This window comes from Dermacentor andersoni, chromosome 3 (assembly GCF_023375885.2).
Source record: "Dermacentor andersoni chromosome 3, qqDerAnde1_hic_scaffold, whole genome shotgun sequence".
Taxonomy (NCBI): domain Eukaryota; kingdom Metazoa; phylum Arthropoda; class Arachnida; order Ixodida; family Ixodidae; genus Dermacentor; species Dermacentor andersoni.
In genome coordinates, this window is record NC_092816.1 from 5,713,381 (window position 1) to 5,733,387 (window position 20,007).

General features: G+C 47.3%; 1 long non-coding RNA gene across 2 annotated transcripts in view; it reads left to right on the forward strand.

Moving 5' to 3' along the window:
• Window positions 1-20,007, forward strand: part of LOC140216684 (uncharacterized) — a 167,666-nt gene that overhangs the window by 47,803 nt on the left and 99,856 nt on the right. For both annotated transcript variants that reach the window (XR_011893264.1, XR_011893263.1), the window contains exon 2: window positions 18,362-18,593. This is a non-coding gene — a long non-coding RNA (uncharacterized lncRNA). The remainder of the gene's footprint in view (window positions 1-18,361; window positions 18,594-20,007) is intronic.

The window sequence follows — 20,007 nt, forward strand, 5'->3', positions numbered from 1 at the left end:
TCTAGTGACTATATTTGCTATTTGTTGAGCCTTCAGATTTGGACTGGCCATTTTGCGCTCCTTGCTCTCTTTCCCAACTACATATCCCATTTTTAAAATGATGCGTTTATGGTCACTCCCTATGCTGCTATACCCTTCCTTATCAATGACCATTTCTCTCAACTTATCATTAATTCCTTCTGTCATCAGACAGTAATCAATGGTCGATTGCCGTTTTCCCACTTACCACGTGATCTGCCATTCACACTTAGGCCCTGTATTCACGATAACAAGGTTATGTTGCTCACAAAGGTCTAGCATTGACTTCCCGCTGTTGTCGGTACAGCCATCCAAATCCTGTATGTGGGCATTCATGTCACCTAATAGGACAATTTCAGCACCATTTCCGAAACCCTTAATATCAGCGCTTATGCATTCCACTAACTCTTTATTCTTCTCTGTGCAATTATTTCCGGTCCACAAATACGTAACGCTCAGCCAAGCCTTCTTCCCACTCATTGTACCTGATAACCAAAGATGCTCTTGACATTTTGAATTTACATTTTTCCATTTGGCTCCCTGATGGATGAGCATTCCGACTCCACCTCCCTTTCCGACTTAGTTTTGTTGCACCCTTCCCAAACATAATTCTCAGTAACTGGCGGCTCTTCTGAGTCTCTAAGGTGCGTTTCTGTAACCGCATACACCCCTTTTTGTTCTCTATTTAACTGCTCCTCAATCTCTGCCCACTTTTCCTTTCTTCTGCCACCCAGCATGTTTATGTAACCTATTGCATGGCGAGCTCTCTTTCTTGCTTTCCTCCTTTTCTTGCTATCGACGGCGATGCTCTTCTGAGGTTCCCCTAGGGGACCTTCTTCATTACTATCTACTCTGGCCTCCTGAGCGCCTGCGGGCCCCCTAAAGAAGCAACAGCGGGACCACCGATTCGCCGGCCCGCATCTTGTGCCAGCCTGTAATTGAAGTGGATCCCGTCTCGTTTAAAATCACCACACCTTCTCACTTCCCTGTTTACTTCGACCACCTCGAAGCCTTTCTTTCGACTCATTTTCCATATTGCCTCATTAGCAGCCATTACGGCTCTTTGTACGTGTCTGCCACATACAGGCACCTCCGGCACCGTGCACACCACGATCTGCACCTGGGGGGATAGCTCGCGCAAGTCGTCAACCCCCTTCGCCAAGCGCTGGGCTACTCCTGTCCCTTTCCTGTTCAGGACGTCATTTAGCCCACCTGCTACTATGACAAGGTTGCGCACGTGGGAATTTTCCGCGAGCTTTTTTTTTGCTCGCTCCATGACAGAACCCAGTGTCCACCCTGGAAATGTCCCTACCGCCACTCTTTTATCGTTTTTCACCCTCTCCACAATTGCTTTTGAGCAACTAGCCATGTTTGAGTCGCCGGCGATGATCACCCTTTCACTCTCTCTTACCTCTCCCTGCTTCCCTTTGTCCTTTTCCGCGTGATTCGAACTCGACAAGGGGCATTGTTCCCTGGGCTCCTGCTCTTTCCGCGCGGCGGCCTCGAGGTAGCTGCCGCTCTTTCCAGCTAACCCTTTATCACGCTGCCCGAATTCTACATACCCTGGTGACACTCCCTCGCCTGTCGCGTCGGAGGTTTGCGTCCCATTGTCACGCACATTCTCGTTCACAATGGCGGCCCTGTTCAGCTTTTCCTCGGCTGCTTCAAGTCTCTTTTCAACTACCATCAGCGCATCATGCTCCCTGTCCAGCTCATTCTTGAGCTCTTGCACCTGTCTGACAAGCTCTTCCTGGAAAGCCTCCATTTTCTGCAGTCTAGTATCGACGTGACATTGTGTGCCGGTTGGTTCGATTCCCTCTCCATTCTCATCCGTATCCTCATCTGCCTTGAGGGACCCTCCGCGCACTGCCCGCTTTACCGGCTTTCTCGCCATGTATTGCACGGCTTTTTGCAAATACTATAATACTATAATAATGCTACTACTGATGCAAATACTACAATACTATGCCACTATATCAATGCAGAGCACGTGCCTTTTAGCAAGAACCAATACGCACAGGATCCAAATCCTCAAAATGTCGCAAAGCAACTCTCAGCACTGTTTCAAAAGCAACCAATGCCGTGGAGATGACACGCTCTCGCACGCGCTCAACCACGCGGCCACGCTCTCACTTTCCTACCAAAAACACGCACAGTAAAACCCCCTAATAGCTATTAACCTTGCCACCTCCAAGCTGCCATTTAAAGACTACAAACACTCAAGGTCCCAACCGGCTGCACGTGTTGAAGCACGTGGGGCGAAAGGATGCCCTAACAATCTTGCAAAAACCAAATGTGCACGAAACACACGCGCGCACCCGAAATACGAGAGAAAAAAAAAGAGAGAGAGAGAAAAATAAAAACCAGTCAATTACTATTTAAAGGCAAAGAATCAGCAAATCAAAAACAGAAGCAAGCTCAAAGTATGCACAAAAGCTTATGATTTCGTTGCCGCCACGGAGCCCCGTATAGCCCGTTCATTCGCCACAAAAATCCCCCGGCGTTCGCAACCCCGTGCAGCGCCTGCTACCGCCTCTGATCGCCGCGTCTCAACGACAGCGTCTCAAAGTGCTAGCTGTCAGCAGGGAAGAATGCGAGAACGCCCTCCTTACCACCGAGCCACCATGCGGCACTGAACGGTACTACCCTGCCGGCGGTGCCACCATACGGTCCCAGGGCGCGGTTGCGCGCGGGTTTTATCTTGAAAGCGATCTGCTTTGGGGGCACAGCCCTAATCACACAGAGATGCATGCTCTTCTTTGATGCACCCTGAAACATTTTAATCTGTTACACCGCGAAATATCCTTTAAAAAGAAGAGGCGCCACAATGGCATGAACGTACAACTAGCGCAATAAATGAACCGATACCTTATAGGCAGAGCTCACATTGCGTGCTCTTCATGTTTTGTGCAACAAACTTCCTGTACTCCAAATAAGAGTGCTTTATCTGTAACTGTTTATTTTCGCCCTGTGGTTATTAACAGTGCAACCATGGACCCCTGTTGTGGACCTGTGTGCATTGTTTCAGCGGGCACTGGTAAATGATGTGGCTAGTATAAAAAACGCTGCATGAGTTCTAGGTTGAATAACGTTTCATTCTTGGACTCTGATCTACAGAAAATCAGCGTACAGTACTACGAAACTAATGTGCAAACAGTATTTCCCGGGTTATAAGAGACCCACTGTTTAAATTTTATGTATTGGTGTAGCAACGCCTAGGGTAATGTACCGGTTGTACGCAGCAAGATTCACGGATATGTCAAACCATATTTGGGGAACGTTATCTCTGTAAAGAAACCACCAAACAATCGCCTATGTGACGTCAGTCTGCAGCGATGTCAGGAAAAACGACATGCTAGCTGAACCACGTTCACCAGAAAAAAAGGTACAATAAAATTACGGCCAGTTCCACTCTGTGAAAACTGTTGGAACAGCGGAGCTGGTATTTGCGTTTTCACGGAGTGGAACACTGGCCGTAGCTCTTTTAAGTTTGCGTTGCGCCTCATTCGTTATCGGGGCGTTCCGTTTGCGTTGCTTGCCTCGCCAATGCAGCTTGTGTTGCTGGGCGTTGCGTGGGCTCCTGACGCCATTTGCGCCTCGCACACCTCATGAGGACGACTTTGTGATCGTTGTGGTATGCAGCGAGCGGCGCACCTATCGGCTGCAGGTCAGTCACGCTCGCGAAGACCAAGTCAACGCCCCTAATCGTAGTTGGCTGCTTGCCCCACGCACTGCTAAAGCATGTTAATCCAAACTTCGCACGCATGCACTTCACAATCCAGTTCTCCCGTAAAATGTTGAAATCCCCGATAGCTACAACGGGAGCTCTACCATAGCGTGCGACGGCGGGCCCGTTTCCACTCTCGCTGGCGCTCACGTCGGGCGGCTTCTTCCTCGGCCATTCCCGAAGAACCGGCTGCGGAGCAAGAACTGGCTTCTTGAGTTTATACCCCACCGAGCCTCTCACTGACCTACTTTTCGCAAACGCTCATTGGCTGCCTTACTCACTCTGTCCTTTCTCGGCGCGGTGCCTCTCGCCCCTCTCGCTCCCAGGTCCCGTGACCAGCGCGACGCCAAGCAGCACGACGGCACAGGGTCGACCAAGAACAGCTCCGCTGTGTAAGCTATTTGCTTCGCATTAAGGACGTATCGTGCAGCGCCTACTTCAAAGCCACATTTTTACACCTCTAGCAAGCACAAGTCATTTCGCCGCGAGGAAGATCTCCCCCAGCGCTGCTATAAAGCGGGGAGCGAACAGACATAAATTGCAGCGTCGCAGCTTACCTGCTATATGAGGACACGAAATCAAAACGCGGAAGAATATGGAGCATGGCGTCGTCGTAAATGTTTAATCCGCAGCAAACCTTCCGTATTATCCGACCATGATTATGCGTCTTTTCCTCTGTACACTCTTATGGCGTCGAACAATACAGCTTTGATACGGCGTAAGAAAGCCGGAAAAACGCGTCAGCGCATATTTCAACCGGCTGAAAGCAAAGTCTGCAGTGATACCTGCCGTCTCATAGCGAGTACTATCGCGACTGGTTGCCTTTGAAAAACCATGGTGCAAGCCCACAAACAGGTTCACATTACCGAGCGTTCAGGACAAGCTCTAAACCCAGGGATAGGATCCTCGAGCCATGCGACTCGAGAAGATAGCGTTCGGACATCATGCGAACGAGAACCTTGGGGCGTCGCGACGGGAAGAAAAAAGCCAGAGAAAGAAGGAGGGCAGAAAGCGGTGAAATGAAAGTTCCGGCACGGTCCACCCGGGCCATCTACAGCAACCAAGAGCAGGTACTCCGCGCGGAGAAAATAAAATGGTCCACGAGACAGCGTCGTTTGTCACGCAGTTATGATCGCTGCTGGCAGCAATGGCGGGACCCGTTGTCTACGCAGCGCGCATCTTTCTGCGTCTTGGGTGGACGGTACGTTTCTTCGATTTCTCCGAGCTCCTCTCCCTGCTTTGTTTCTTTAGCATTTTGGTGCGCGATAAGCTTTCCGTATATAACCTCTCTGCAGAATGCCTTTCCTCTGTGCTGCATGCGACGATGCCTGCCCAGGCATCGAGCGACGTCGACATTTTCCTGCCGTTCGTCCTGGCCCGGTTGCTTGTACTTGCACCGCCTCTTCTTGGGCTTTGTCGACGACGACGTTGTATCGCGGCGAGCAAGAAATGTCCAAAGAATAAACGAGCATCAAGGCGGGAGACAGAGGTAAGGAGACGGCGAGATTGCCGACGACGAGAAGAAATTTCCTGCGCCGTCTCTCGGGCGTGCACGGTCGGCAGAGCGCGTCCTATATGACGCTTAGGCACGGAAGCAACGGCGTCGTACGCCTCACTTCGCGCATGGAATTTGGACAAGTCCGGGCCGGGGGCCGGCTGGAATTAGGCACCACGCAACGATGCGGTAGTCAGAAGTGGATCATCCACTCTTATAAACAGAAAGGAGCGATCGGACGACATATCGAACACTTGCATGTTTCGACCAAGTTGTGCCACTGGGGGTGATATCTGAACAAAACAATACCGAACGTGGTAAGAGCTGTGCCAGTCGTTATTGGGTATAATATAAAGGAGTATAACGGAGTGTCACTGCGACACGATCCTGGAAATTAGTTGCAGGTGAATATAATATTTGGAATCTTACCGAACTTATTACGGAGCATGGCGCATTTCTGTCTATATATTGAGCCTTGTCAGCACACGTGAAGTTCGGTTTCAGGCTCATTTTCTTTCTTTCTGGAGTAGAAAGATAACTGGTCTCACGCAAGTGGTTAAAGTTCGAGCTTCTCCACACACCGAACCCCAACGTAAGAGCCAAAAATAACAAAGCGTATACTGTTAGAACAACTCGAAAGCCAAAAAGGAAACGTTAAAGATATGGCAAAAAGAAAAGTCTGGAAATTGACATGACATGTAGCACAAAAGTCAAGGGCAAGTGATATCAAAAAAAGTAACAAGATTCCGTTAATATGTTACTGAGTCATTGCAAAACACAAACAAAACAAGAACTTAATTTGGAACATTCCGATGAATTTCTGTTGTATACGGACGATGAAATCATCATAATCATCATCATCATCACCACCACCATATTGTTGAACAGGACAATGTCATCTGCAAATCAAAGGTTGCTGAGGTATTCGCCGTCGGTCCTTACTCATAAGCCTTCCCAATTTAATAGCTTTGATACTTCTTCCAAGCACGCAGTGAATAAGATTGGAGAGATTGTGTCTCGTCCAACCCCTTTCTTTACACGTACCTTGCTGCTTTTCTTGTGTAGAATTAAGGTGGCTGTGCAATCCGTGTAGATATCTTCCAGGGTATTTACGTAAGCTGTCTGTAATCCTTTATTACGTAATGCCTCTACTTCTGCTGGTATCTATACTGAATCAAATGACTTTTTGTAATCTTTGAAAGCCATATAGAAACGTTGACAGTACTCTGCGGATTTCTCAATTACCTGATTAATGACATGAATATCATTCATCGTAGAGTATCCCTTCCTGAAGCCAGCCTGTTCCCTTGTTTGACTAAACGCCAGTATTGCCCTCGTTCTATCGGAATTTATTTTGGTAAATATCTTATATGATACTGGGAATAAGCTAATAGACCTATAATTTTTCAATTCTTTAACGTCTCCCTTTTTGTGGACTAGTATAATGTTTGCATTCTTCCAGTTTTCTGGGACCCTTGAAGTCGATAAGCACTTCGTATAGGGAGACGCCAGTCTTTCAAGCATTATGTCTCCTACATCTTTGATTAAATCGACTGTTATTGCTTCTTCCCCTGCCGCTTTCCCCCGTTTCATGTCTTGCAAGGCCCTGCTAACCTCATCGCTAGTTATAGAAGGAGTCTCTGGAAGCTGTGCAGGTCAGTATAGAATACTTCCACTGCTTTTACTATGCCTTCGAGATTGCTGATGATATTACCCTGCTTATCTCTCAGTGCATACATCTAGGCTTGTACTATGCCATGTTTCGTTTTCACTGATTTCGTGCTGCGTCCATCTTTTACGGCTTCTTCAGTCTTTTTGAGGTTATAATTTCGAATATCGCTTATTTTCGTCTTGTTGTTCAGTGTTGACAGTTCCGCGAATTCTATCTTATTTCTTGAGTTGGACACCTTCTTTCTTTGTCGTTTCTTTATTAGGTCCTTTGTTACTTGGGAGAACTTGCCTACTGGTTGCCTTGGTGCCTTGCCTTCCACTTCACTTGCTGCCTCTGAAGCCAGCCTCGTTACGGTTTCATTCATTAGCTCTATGTCAACATCATCATCTTTCTGTTCTAAGGCTGCAAATTTGTTTCCAAGTACCAGCGTAAGTTTGTCTGCTTTTACACTTACTGCCTTTAAGTTGACCTGTTTCTTTTTGACCAATTTTATTATTTCTCTGTCCAAATTTAGGTGAATCCTGGCCCTCACTAACCTATGATCACTACCCTTTGCACTGCCTATTACTTCTACATCCTGCATTATGCTGGGATAAGCAGAAAGTATAAATTAATTTCATTTTTTCTTCACTGTTAGGGCTTTTCCAGGGCCACTTTCTGTGGCTACGCTTCCTGAAAAAGGTGTTCATTATTCTCAGCGTATTCCTTTCTGCGAATTCTACCAGCATCTCTCCTCTAGCGTTTTTAGAATCTACGCAGTAGTTGTCAACTGCTTGTTCACCAGCCTGCTTTTTCTCCACTTTTGCATTGAAGTCGCCCATTACTACAATGTACTGAGTTTGCACTTTTCTCATCGCTCATTCAACATCTTCATAAAAGTGATCAACTTAATCATCATCGTGACTGGATCTTGGAGAGTGGGCTTGTACTCTCTTTTATCTATACTTTTTTATTAAGTTTGATTACTACTACTGCTACCCTCTCATTAATGCTGTACAATTCGCCAATGTTGCCTGCTATGTCCTTATGTATTAGGAATCCTAGCCCGTATTGCTTCTTATCTGGGAGACAGCTCTGTATAAGCCTCACAAGCTTTTCTAATCTCCATAAGGCCAATGATCCCAAACAATGTGTGATAGTTCCTCAAAGAATCCTGCTAAGCTAGCTTCACCCGACAGAGTTGAAACATTGATGAAAGCGATGAAGACATTGACGCAAAAACATAATAAACCAGGACGAACATGTACGCCGAATCTAGCTATTTGTTCGAAAAATATTTAGTGGTTCATTTAGGCTCGATCATTTTAAGTGAATAAGCCGAAGATTTACTTTGTCTCATAACCAACTAAGGGACTAGTTGTTTCCTCTGCATTTATGACTTTTTGCGCTAGGTACTTTACAGACGCACTGACATAGAACTGAAGCCGAAATAAATGGTTTATTCTGGACATTTCATGTATCGATGTCGTGATAAGGGGAAAACAATAGACATACAAAAACTAGCTAGAACATCCTTCTCACTGGCCATAAAAAATACGATGCCTTATTTAGTGACATAGAAGAATTGTTATTCTTGCCAGTGAGCGCCAGCACGACAAGAAAGGCTTGTGCGCGGCGCGCCTAGTCGCCAGTGAAATGTTGGCTCAGGCCGCCAGGGCTCTTCGAATACACCCGCTTAGAGGAGCTCGTCCAGTCACACCTCCGCGATACAAGCCCAGGCATTGCATCAGTTGTGGCAGGCGGAGCCAAGTATTCTTTCCTTCGTGTTTGTTCGCCTGAAGAGGGCATTTAGGACGACTGATTTCGAAGCATGCACGTGCAAGATAGTTCGTCATTGCATAATAATATCGATAAGAAGACAGGTAGGCAGAAACCATCGGAGGATTATTGTCCAGGCTCGCTATGAGGGACGCTGCAAGTTCCATTGCCGCCCATGTTACCAAGCATAAGATAACCCTTGTGAGGGCAGTTCTGCTACACTGATGTAAGTACCGGCCCCTCAAATATTCCTCGCCTAATTGCTGTCATTAAGTGTGGGCCTCAACTGCACAAGAACGTAAACGCAAACAAAGATACATGTGCCACGCAAACGATTTTTTTGGCGAGCTGCATCAAACGTGCCCTGTCCTCATGAATCTGAACATTTCTGAAGTACAATGTCATGTCATTGTCCGAAAACAAAAACAAAAGAAAACGTCATTTTCTTTCTTTCAAGCAGTTTAAACAGACAATAAAGAAGCGCTTGCTTATTTATAGTATATCACAGGTTTAAGTCACATAATGCAGTTTAGAAAACAAGAAATATTGAGCCGCGGATGGCAGAAACATGTCGAACGAACCAGGGGGCCACAGCTAGTAAGAAAAACAGGCTACCGAGATCGTTAAAGGTGCTAAAGTGCAGAAACATTGAACATGAAAATGTCACCTTTAAGAAGTTGCGTGCTCATTTCGGTAAGTTATACTCAGTTTATATCTTCCGTTTGATTCCTTCGGTGTTCTCTCCTTGCGGGGCTTGTACGCTGAAATTATTTCGTTCGTCTTTAAGCGTATTTTCATGCACAAACCGACTGCCTCGCTTTATTCCACGCCGAGAACTCACGGGGATCGACAAGCGATTGAATGAAGAAACGAGTATGCAGCAGCGCAATCTCTCGTTCGTCATCGCCCAATCACAAGACCGGTGCAACGCATACCCGTGGCCAGAACGCACCGACGTGCAGCAGAGCTGCTCCTTCTTTCCACTAGTGGCACGCGACCCCATTGGTTGCACGAATGCCTGTTTCGCAGTGCTCTTCCCTCGGAGGAATCCGATCGGAACACGCACCCCGGATTGCGGTGGCGTAGCCCTGCGCGGGGGCCCTTCGCAGTCAAAACGCTCGTCCGAGCGCCCTGCAAGAACGCACAGGGAAAAGAAGGCAGACACGATGATGTTCTACTCGGCTCAAAAGCCGTGCGCGCATCGCCAGAGAGCGTTCGCACGAAAGTGGCTCGGCACGTGAGCGCCAGGCTTTATTCGGTGGAGTCCAGGCACGTGAACTTTATGTATCACCAGGCAAACAACGACGCCTTTCTTGTGCTCCACTCATTCTATTTTGCTGCCCGAGTTTTCTTCGTTGCGCCCTCCTTCCGCACGAAGCAAAGGCACGATCGGAATACCAAAGGACCCGCTTCGATTTCCTATTTGCTTGCATCGGCAACACGAGTGGAAATCGCTGGTGCAGCGCACTTCCGGTTCGGCCCGCGTGCATTACGCTTCTCGCTGTTTGCTTCCTTATAACGCAAGGGCCTTGCGGTCGCCTGCGAGCTGTGGTGGATATTCACTAAAGAAAATGACGTCACAGCCAGCGCACGTATACATCATAATGCCTATAGGGCTCCTCTACTTGAAAGGCTCCCTCCCTTTCATGCATCATTCGCTCTCTCTTTCTCTACTTACCTGGAAGCGGCGCGAAAACGCTTGTCTGATTGCAACACAAACTAATGATTAAGTTATTGCCACCAATATTAAATGAAGAGTGCCTTCGCAGTGCACGCAACTCTCCTTTTGGTCAATCTTTGTTTGTCTCATAGTTGGCCGCGAGATAAAAGATACAGGCGAGATAGAGATATAACAATTAAATAAATGCTTGGCAGTTCTTTTTACTGAAGCAGCTGCATAATTGGCTGTGAACAGTTAATTGTCGCCCATAATTAACTGTTCTTAGTCCGGGGCGAACTTCGGTAGTTTGTCCGTATGCAGGCGCGTCTAGACACGTTCTCTCGTGTGGTCTGGACACAGTCGCAGAAGACGGCACGCATGTGGAACCGTGGGTACTTGAAGAACCCCTATGGGTGCTGCTGGGTCAGAGGCCCAGGTTTATGAAAAAGGTGACGGCCACCGCATCCCGAAGTGTCTGGAGAGAGTCTTCCCCCACCCGAGGTAGATACGGGGAAGGGAAACAGACACACGGCGGGATCAGAGTATCCCGGTGTAGATGTTGCTTGCAGGATATGAAAATGGGAGAGGCAATCAAAGGTAAGCATGTGGATGGTCAGGTGAAGGAGGAGAGGGAGTGATTATACCGGCTATATTATTCTAGCGGTTGCGACCGTGCCCCTCCACCCTCTTTTCTGATGGCGAAGTAGGATGACATATTGTTACGGCGCAACTAAGGGCGCTATAACGTAAAACTATTCCGAACTTTTCTATTCCAATTCTGCAATCAGCCCACCGCGATGGGTCAAACACTTTTTTAGACCACCCCCACTTCACCTGTCTGCCATGCGACGTCACGAAAGCCCCGATAGCTCCCCATCTGATCTGAAGTGTACACACTGATTATGCATAAGTTGACCGAACAAAACAAAACAAGTTATTTCTTATTCGACGCGTTCTTGCCATTAGCCCTCGGCTATTGGTCAAAAGTTTTCGGGCTGCAGCCACTTCACCTGCCTCTCACGCGACGTCACAAAACCGCAAATACTTACCGCGTCAAAGTGACGCGTACGCGTTAAAGATGCATTAATATGCCGAACAAAACTGAATTTTCTTCTGAATAGCCGCAGGCAGCCCCGTTCCGAAAGGAATGAAAGATGGCTGTCGCCGATCGCTGCGGCACTGGCTACTCGCCCCTGCCGGAGAGCATGGGTTTATTTGCGTGTAATAAAACTTTCTGCGTGGCCGTGTAACGTTTTCGGGAACTTTCGGCACGTTTGCGACCTCGTTCTGCCAACTCTTCTTTGCTGAGGATACGTTTTAGCGTCATTCTTAAGCTTCCGTTGCATTCCGCCACGATTGTCGACAAACCACCGCAATATAAGTAAGAGAAAGCGGACCAAACGCGGACGCCGGCACCACCCTCTTCATCCGGTTATCGATATTCAGTGCAGTGGCTCGGCCTGATCGAATCCCTCTCCACTTGACCATGTTCCTCGCCTCTTGTGAGCAAATTATATAAGACAAGCCGCTCAGTGCAGCAATGTTATTCGTTTTTCAAGCAAACAAAAGTGACCTCCTATGAACGAGGGGAGAACTTGATTGGTTTGTTCAGACAACCCTGCGGGTGACCGCCTTATGCCTGCGTCGGCGGTTACGCTAATTTGACGTCAGGAGATTGGAATAAAAACATATTGGAATAGTTTTACGTTATACGGCCCAAGAGTGCGCCAGTCAGAAGAAAACGATTTGACGTGTGGAGGTGGAATCGCTCTCGACAGCCAACTTGTTTATGCATCGTTGTATCTCGTGCAAATATTGTAAATACATCTTTATTTGTGACTTGTGCAACATAACAAATTGTTTATAGGTGCGGGGTACCCACGAGAAACGACAACGGAGCTGCGCAGTGGTCATCACCTCGGACTGAACAACGTGACGGACGAGAGAGGACCCGACATGGCGTGGCGCACATCAAAGCCTACAACTTTCATTTCTGGCTCATCGGCGGGATTCAGGAACGTTCTGCGACACCGACCACCTCGACGTGCGAGACTGGATCACCACGTATGAACGTATAAGTGCCCACAACAAGTGGGATCCGATAGTTATGTTAGCTAACTTGGTCTTCTACCTACAACGCACGGCGAAGGTGTGGTACGACAACCACGAGGAAGAGCTTACCGACTGGGACACGTGCAAACAGAAGCCGAGGGACTTGTTTGGCCGTTCCGCCGGACGGAAGAGCACCGCTAAGGAAGAACTAGCGACCCACGCCCAGACGTCCACGGAATCTTACGTCTCTTACATCCAGGACGTGCTGGCTCTGTGCCGCAAGGCCGACAGCGACAGGCAAGGTTCGGCACGTATTGAAGGGTATCGCTGAAAACGCTTTCAGCCAGCTCATGTGCAAAAATTGGAAAACAGTACAGGACATCACAAAAGAGTGTCAACGCTTTCAGCAGGTCAAGAGCCGCTGCATTGCAACGCCGTTCGCATGTCTGCCGAACACAGCTGCGACATCCTCTTGTGACGACAGGCTAGGAGTGAAGCGACCATCATCATCAAATGAACTGACGCGGATAGTGCGGCGAGAACTTGAAGCCATGGCTACTGCAGCCCGTTTATCCCGACCCAGTGAGCCGAACAGCTTGCCTAAAGCACCATTTGTGAAGGCGATGGTCCGCGAAGAACTGGTTAATCTTGGAGTTCATTCTGTTTGTGCCGTTGTCGTTTCACAGCTGTCTCATACTCCAGGTCAATCGACTGGGCCGTGGTATCCTGCACGCTACCGAAATCCATTTGAGCGGTGAACCACAGACTATCGGCCAATCTGGTTTGCCTGCCGGCGTATCGGTCACGTTGCTCGCCATTGCAACAACCGTACTGTCTCCTCCCCTCTGCAACCGTCATTTACTAGTTATGCATTTACTAGTTATGCCCCGAACAGAACGAGCGTCGGTACTGCAGCCTCCATTGGCAGCGTAACAGCCAAACAATGATGATCGTACTCCATGGAAGAGTACCTCATCGTGATTCCGACGTCACCAGTCCCGTTCGCCACGAGCTCATCGACCATCGTCCCTATCTGCCGCAGGCCCGTCGCCTACCGTCCTTGATGCAGCCCCAACACCCGTCTCCGGAAGACTAAGCGGTGCAGCTCCCGGAGGTGACGCTGGATTGACGACTCGACCGCAAAACCCTCTGATCCCGTCGCCGACCAAACAAAACCTGATGGACGTTTAAGTCGGTGGTGTCAGTGTCCCAGCACTCATTGACACTGGCGCGTACGTATCCGTGATGAGTGGCCAATTGCGCCGACGCCTCAACAAAGTTCTCACACCTGCTGCACCACGCACCCTCCGCGTTGCTGACGGAGGAACGCTTGCCTTACTTGGTGTGTGCACCGCTCGCACTGGCATAGCGGGGCGCTTAACGACTGTTTTCTTTGCCGTTTTGGAACAATTCCCTTACGACGTTATACTCGGCTGTGAAATTTTATCGCCCCTTTCAGCCCTCTTTAATTGCGCGTCTAGTGTCATTCAGCTTGAACTGCCCCATGGCTGCTATAGTCCAGCAGTCACACAACCACGGTTATGCTCTCCCAAAGACATCCGCCTGTCGCCTCAAGCCACTACGTACGTCACTCTACTGTCGTTCCCATCTGTTCCCGACGGCGTCTATGTACTACGTCTCATCGCCGACATACTGCTTGAAAGAAATTCGGCCGCTCCCCATACCGTCCTCACTGTTACAGACGAGGTTATGTAAAAACAAGTAACAGAAGTTTAATACATCATTACGAACGAGCGGTGCGCTGCAGGACAAAAATACAGAAACGTTCAGCGTGCGTGGAGCTGCACGCAAGGACTGAGAAGATGTGTCTCCAGTTGGCGGCTCTCCACCATCCGGGCAACCTCATCCTCTCTTGCTCCCTGATAGAGGGAATCGTCAGGACACGTCGTTTCAACTCACACAGAGGAACACGGGGAGAAACCACTCCTTGGCGTGGAGAAGTTGAACGTAGGACAGAGGAGAGCAGCATTTGCACATTCCGCTCATAATCCGGTCGCACATACCCGACGGACAAGTCCTTTCATGTTGGCGAACGTGACGATTAGGCACGCCGTGTCCCAGGCGTTTGGCATCTGTTCCATTCATTGCCGCACTAAGTGAACCGTAACAGCCCCTACCTCTTCCCTCCGTATAACAACTAAACACCCCCAATACCTCCGATTTTTATTCAGTTATACGGACGCCATCGGTGATGCCACCGCCGCGCTGTCCCACTATTGACGGCGCACGCATGCGGAGGCTCTCGAGGGACGCGCAAGGACTGCATGACGCTCAATTGCCTCGGAGCATTCTGCCTTTCCCTGCTGGCACTCGCCTTGTGCGAGCCCGCAGGACTGTGCAGTTGCTTGGTTGGGCACTTTCGGGAAGCCTGGAGTATGACAACTGCGTTCTCACACATGTAAGGTGCCACAGCCTGAATTGCCAGGCGACGAGCGTCATATATTGCTGCAAAACTTACTACACGAGAAGCCGTCAATAGCTAATCGCATTACAAGCTAAATATATAAAATCATTGATTTATATATTTAAATTAAGCTCAGGGAGAACGCCTCTGTAAGCGATTTTCCACGAACGCAACGAACGTCTTGAAATCACTGACATAGTGAGTACTTCGAACATGGTGAACTCTGCGCAATTTTACATTTTGGTTTCTTTCGTCTTTTTTTTTTCTTTCCATTATTCGACACAGATTGTTCTTAGTTTCTAATGTGCGGAACATGTGCCAACAAATAGACTTTCGACGCAGAGTGAAGTGGAACGGCGAGACTTCCCTAATCCAGCTCTCCAGTTAATCCTAGCCGTCTGGATGAAACACCGTATCCGGTCGACTGCCGAGGTTCGGTCAATGAAAACCTCTTCGCACGAAGCGCTGCGCCCCTGCTCGCGAGCGGAGCAAGGCTCGCGTCCAAAAAAGTGGCAAAAAGCAGCACGCCAGGCTCTGTGTCAACAAACAGCGCCTGATCGGCAAGCCATTAGGCGGAGCCCGGTCGCCTGGGTCGCTCTTGTGTTGAGAAGCACTCTTCTTCATTCCTTTTTTTTTCCTTTTGCACTTTGCCACTTTTGTTGCTCAAACAGATAAAGAAAGGCCAATAATTATGCCCTTCTTCTGCAACTTCTTTTCGTAACGCCGTTCAAGGAGCACCGGTGTTTCTACTGAGTTTTCGCACTTACTTCGTTCTTTAATGTTATAGGCATTATAAGATCGCTTACAATCCATGCTTACTGATTGCTCTATCAGTCATAGAGTAGTGTAGGAAAAAGAAAGGGGGTATACCTGCTCTGAAAAGAGCCTGGAGACAAGTGGAGCGTCCGCGAACTTGTGCCGTTTTCCGTGTGTACGCCTGAATACACAGGTAGTCGACACGCTCATAGGTTGCAGATGCGGCCACGACGGACGGCAAGCACTGGCTAAAGGCACGTCAAGACGGCCCACTATGTAGCTACAGACATTTTCTTTTGAACAATAGCTCCACTTATATGTGCGCATTTGAGCCATTGTATTACACACGTCTGTGATGTGCGGCTTACAAGTTGAGCGAAATTTCAGTATAATTTCGGTTGTTTTTCTATTAGATGTACCCACAACATAGCTGCGCTGCCCTGATCTAAGGTAACAAAGGTTTATGATGCTTTAAAAATCTGACAATATTTTCGTCTGCTCGCTCTCTTCTCCTGACCTACAGCAGCTGTTCTTGATCTTGAGATTGCTCCACAAACAACGTTTGATCTCATAGATCTTACGAGCACCCTCCAGAGATTAGTGGCCCTAAGCCGGAGTTCCAAGTCGCGATATTTCTTTTTTTAAATTTTGGTAGTTAGTATATATCCTATACTAGAGCTGCGCACAACAACACTGAGAGAAAAAAAAAAAGAAAAAATGGCCTAAGGTGTTCGCGGCTCAGTTCGATGAACGCTGCCGTCTGCTCATTTTCGATAAGGGAGTAGCAAGAAAGCGCGTTATCAAGGGAGCAGGAGAATGGAAGCACAAGAACTCTTGAGGTTAGGTTCGCATCCCTTGTTAGAAATATATACAGAACGTGTATGCAATGGAAAACTTAGTTCTGTGTCCTGGGAATGCAATGATAAGCGAAAGGTTATTCTGAAAAAAGTTGATAATAAGCTTCGGGACTAATAATTTGAAACGGTGTTTGCTTAATTGATCTACGGCGCAAAGTTCTTTCGTTTCGTTCGATCAGTCTTGATAATAGCCAGGCGTGTCAGCTAAACGAGCGTGCGATGCTCGAGCACCCTCATCGTTCGTGTTCTTTCTACTCGCTGAAATTACACTGCCTCCCGAGCAGTGTAAGGCCTTGCCTGTACAAAAGCCGTCCGGTAGAGTGATTGGACTCGTAATAGATGACATTATGCAACCCCACGCTGTACATCTACAAAATTTGACTGCAGAGAGTTAAATTTGCCAATAAAAATGAAACATAATTTCATTCCACCAGGTCTTGTTTGCATGGGTTCAGCGCTTCGAGATCTTTATAGTGATTACTAGATGGCACCATCAGATGCCACACAAGCAGCTTTCTGCAACTACGTAGGGTGGTGCTTAGATAAGTTCTCAACACAAAACAGACTTTTTAGGACAGGAGGATGCACTCCTCACTAAAGAAACTATTTTTACGATAACAGTTAGAAATTACATTTCTAGAATGGTCATAAACATTGAGAAAAATAAGGTATCGCGCTATTTCGCTGGAATTTTAAAAAAAATGTCGTGGAAAGCAACTTAGAATGCCGAAGGAAAACATTTTTTGAAACCAAGTATCTGCTGCGTGCTGATAGTCCCTATTCGACAAACAGTAGTAGTAGTAGTAGTAGTAGTAGTAGTAGTAGTAGTAGTAGTAGTAGTAGTAGTAGTAGTAGTAGTAGTAGTAGTAGTGGAAGTAGTAGTAGTAGTTGTAATAGTAACTGGTTGTTTATTAAAATAAATAAATGAAGAGAAACGAAGGGTTAAGTTACTGCTGACCACGGTAACTGTTGGGCGCATGCAGCTGACACATGTAGAATGGTCAGCAAGGAGTAATGGGGGTAGGGGGGCCTTAAATGACAAGAAAACACGATATCATGGAGGATAGGCTAATGGATATAACTTTTTCGTAGATGACACCAGAGCGACCAGGCAAAAGGACAAACGCCATGCCGTCCAGACTTCCGAGCGCACCGACTGGTAAAGAGGAAAACAGTAAAGTGAGAAGGCAAGGATGCCGACCAGAAAAACATCCGGTTGGCTACCCTGCACTGGGGAAAGGGCGGTAGTAAGAAGAGAGAGAGAGGAAGGCGGTGAACGTGTGCACGCGCGCGGACAGCGCAAACATTTTCCACACTAACGCGAATAACTTGATAACGAAGCTTTGGCAGCTGCTCTTTGAGATTATCCTCTGTCTACTACTGCAGCTGACGTTTTCTTTTTGCCATTCCCCTTTATTCAATAGTTCGATTGTGTTATTTTCGTCGACCAAAGCCCTAGGAGATCGGTTTATTTTATGCTTGTAATGTGCACTGACATCTTGATGAACACTTCTGTTCCTTAATGATATTGATTCCGTTTCATGCTGTACCGACGTTTACTACAAAAATGGCATAGGTTGTTCACATTGCTTTGTGCAACCTTCCCCCCCCTCCCCCCCCCCCCCGACACTGACATGCCTAAATGGCACTGTGGGTATGAGAGTAAATAAATAAATAAATAAATAAATAAATAAATAAATAAATAAATAAATAAATAAAAACCGTTCTGCATGCCCAAGAGAAAAAAAAAGCAATTGAAGTTGACTTTTTTCTGCCTACGGAATAATCGCGCTTATTGTGCACCGCAAAAACGTTGAGCTCCTCTGGTGTTCCTCAATGGGAGCGAGAGACCTCCTTAACAAATCAGTATAGAATTAAATGATTCTGGCAGCGGTTGCGAGTGCAACGACACGCAATGATCAAGCTGCTTTGCACCTGCAGGCTGCAGCATCGGCCACCCCCGTATTTTCCTGCGGTCCCGGTTCCCTGCAATCGGTTACCACGCGCGTTGACCTTTTCCTGGAGAACGCATCCAGCTACGAGTCAGCACACCTGGCCCAAGGGGGACACTGCCGCGCGCCTGCGCACACGCGAGCAGCGCGAAGACGGCCACGCCGACACCGGGGGCTCGCTCGGGCACAGCGAGCGGGATCGAGCCACTTTGCGACTGCAGGTTTGTCATAAGCTGATTATTATCTCTTAGTAATACTGCCTGTATCACCGCAGCTGCTGCCGGAAATCTGGGAAGAATATTGATCTGCGTAACTACCCATTGAATTTAGTTTTACTGAATTACCGTATATATATATATATATATATATATATATATATATATATTTTGTGCCGCCGAAACATTGGTTTGCTGTCCAGAGCGTAATGCCTAACTTGAATTCAAGCTTGAAAATTTGAATCCCTAGTTTCTTGATGAGATCTACAGAAAATTCTTACTAAAAATTATCACTTCAGGATTAGACGCTGTTGAAATGAAAAAAGAAATGGATAATTTGGTGACCAGTACGTGTTGAATTCCTCAACAATCTGGAAGAGAAAATAGGGGTGAGAAGGCTGCTCTAGTAGCGGAAAATAACGCTCTGAAAGCTAGCAACAACACGCTCACACGCAAAAAAAAGAAGAAGTGAAAGATCTAGAACAGCACTTGAGGCAGAACAACGTCGAGGTGAACGGTGTTCCTTGTACGCATGGAAAAGACTTCTTGGTGTTGATGCAAATCATTGGCAACCAAATTGGTTGTTCAGTAACGCCAGAGGATTTTGACGTTGTTCAACGTGTGCCTACCAAAACTGACAACAACAAAACATCATTGGCCGTTTTATCTCACGAACGAAGAAGGCAGACTTCGTGACACAAGCAAAGAAACCACGACTAACTCTAGGCGACATCGGCATATCAGCAAATAAAGAAACGCCACTGTACGTAAATGACCACATAACACCCGAAAATGAAACCCTCTTTTCTAAGACCTTAGCTGTAAATAAATCTAAGAAATGGCAATTCTTATGGACTGACAACTGCCAAATTACGGCTCGGAAAACAGCTGCCAGTCACGATTTTCGGATCGTCACCGAGGCAAATCTTTCGGTGATCACTTAGGTGACTTCGCCTTTGACAAATAGCATCACCAGGCAAATTCACAATGTCGTCATGATTTACAACTAACGAGCTGAATAATTATATGTCTAATGATCACAAACATATAATTCATTTTAATGCACGAAGCATACGCAGACACTATGATCGCTTTTCAAATCTGATTGCGACACTTGACTTCACATGCTCAATTATTCGGATCTCGGAAACTTGGTCAAGTTACCGCAACAAGAGCCTGTGTTGCTTTCCTATGAAGCAGAATACTCAAATCGTCAATACAGCTGTCACGGAGGTGCCACAATCTATATTTCACGTACTCTTACGCACAAAAGAAGGCACGAGCTTCTTCTCAACGTAGGTAACCATGATATGGTATGGGTTCAACTTAGAAGTGACCTTCTTAATGCGGACAACAAAAATCTAATAATAGGTTGTCTACATCGCTCGCCTTTATCTTCTGTGAATGATTTCAGCGTCGT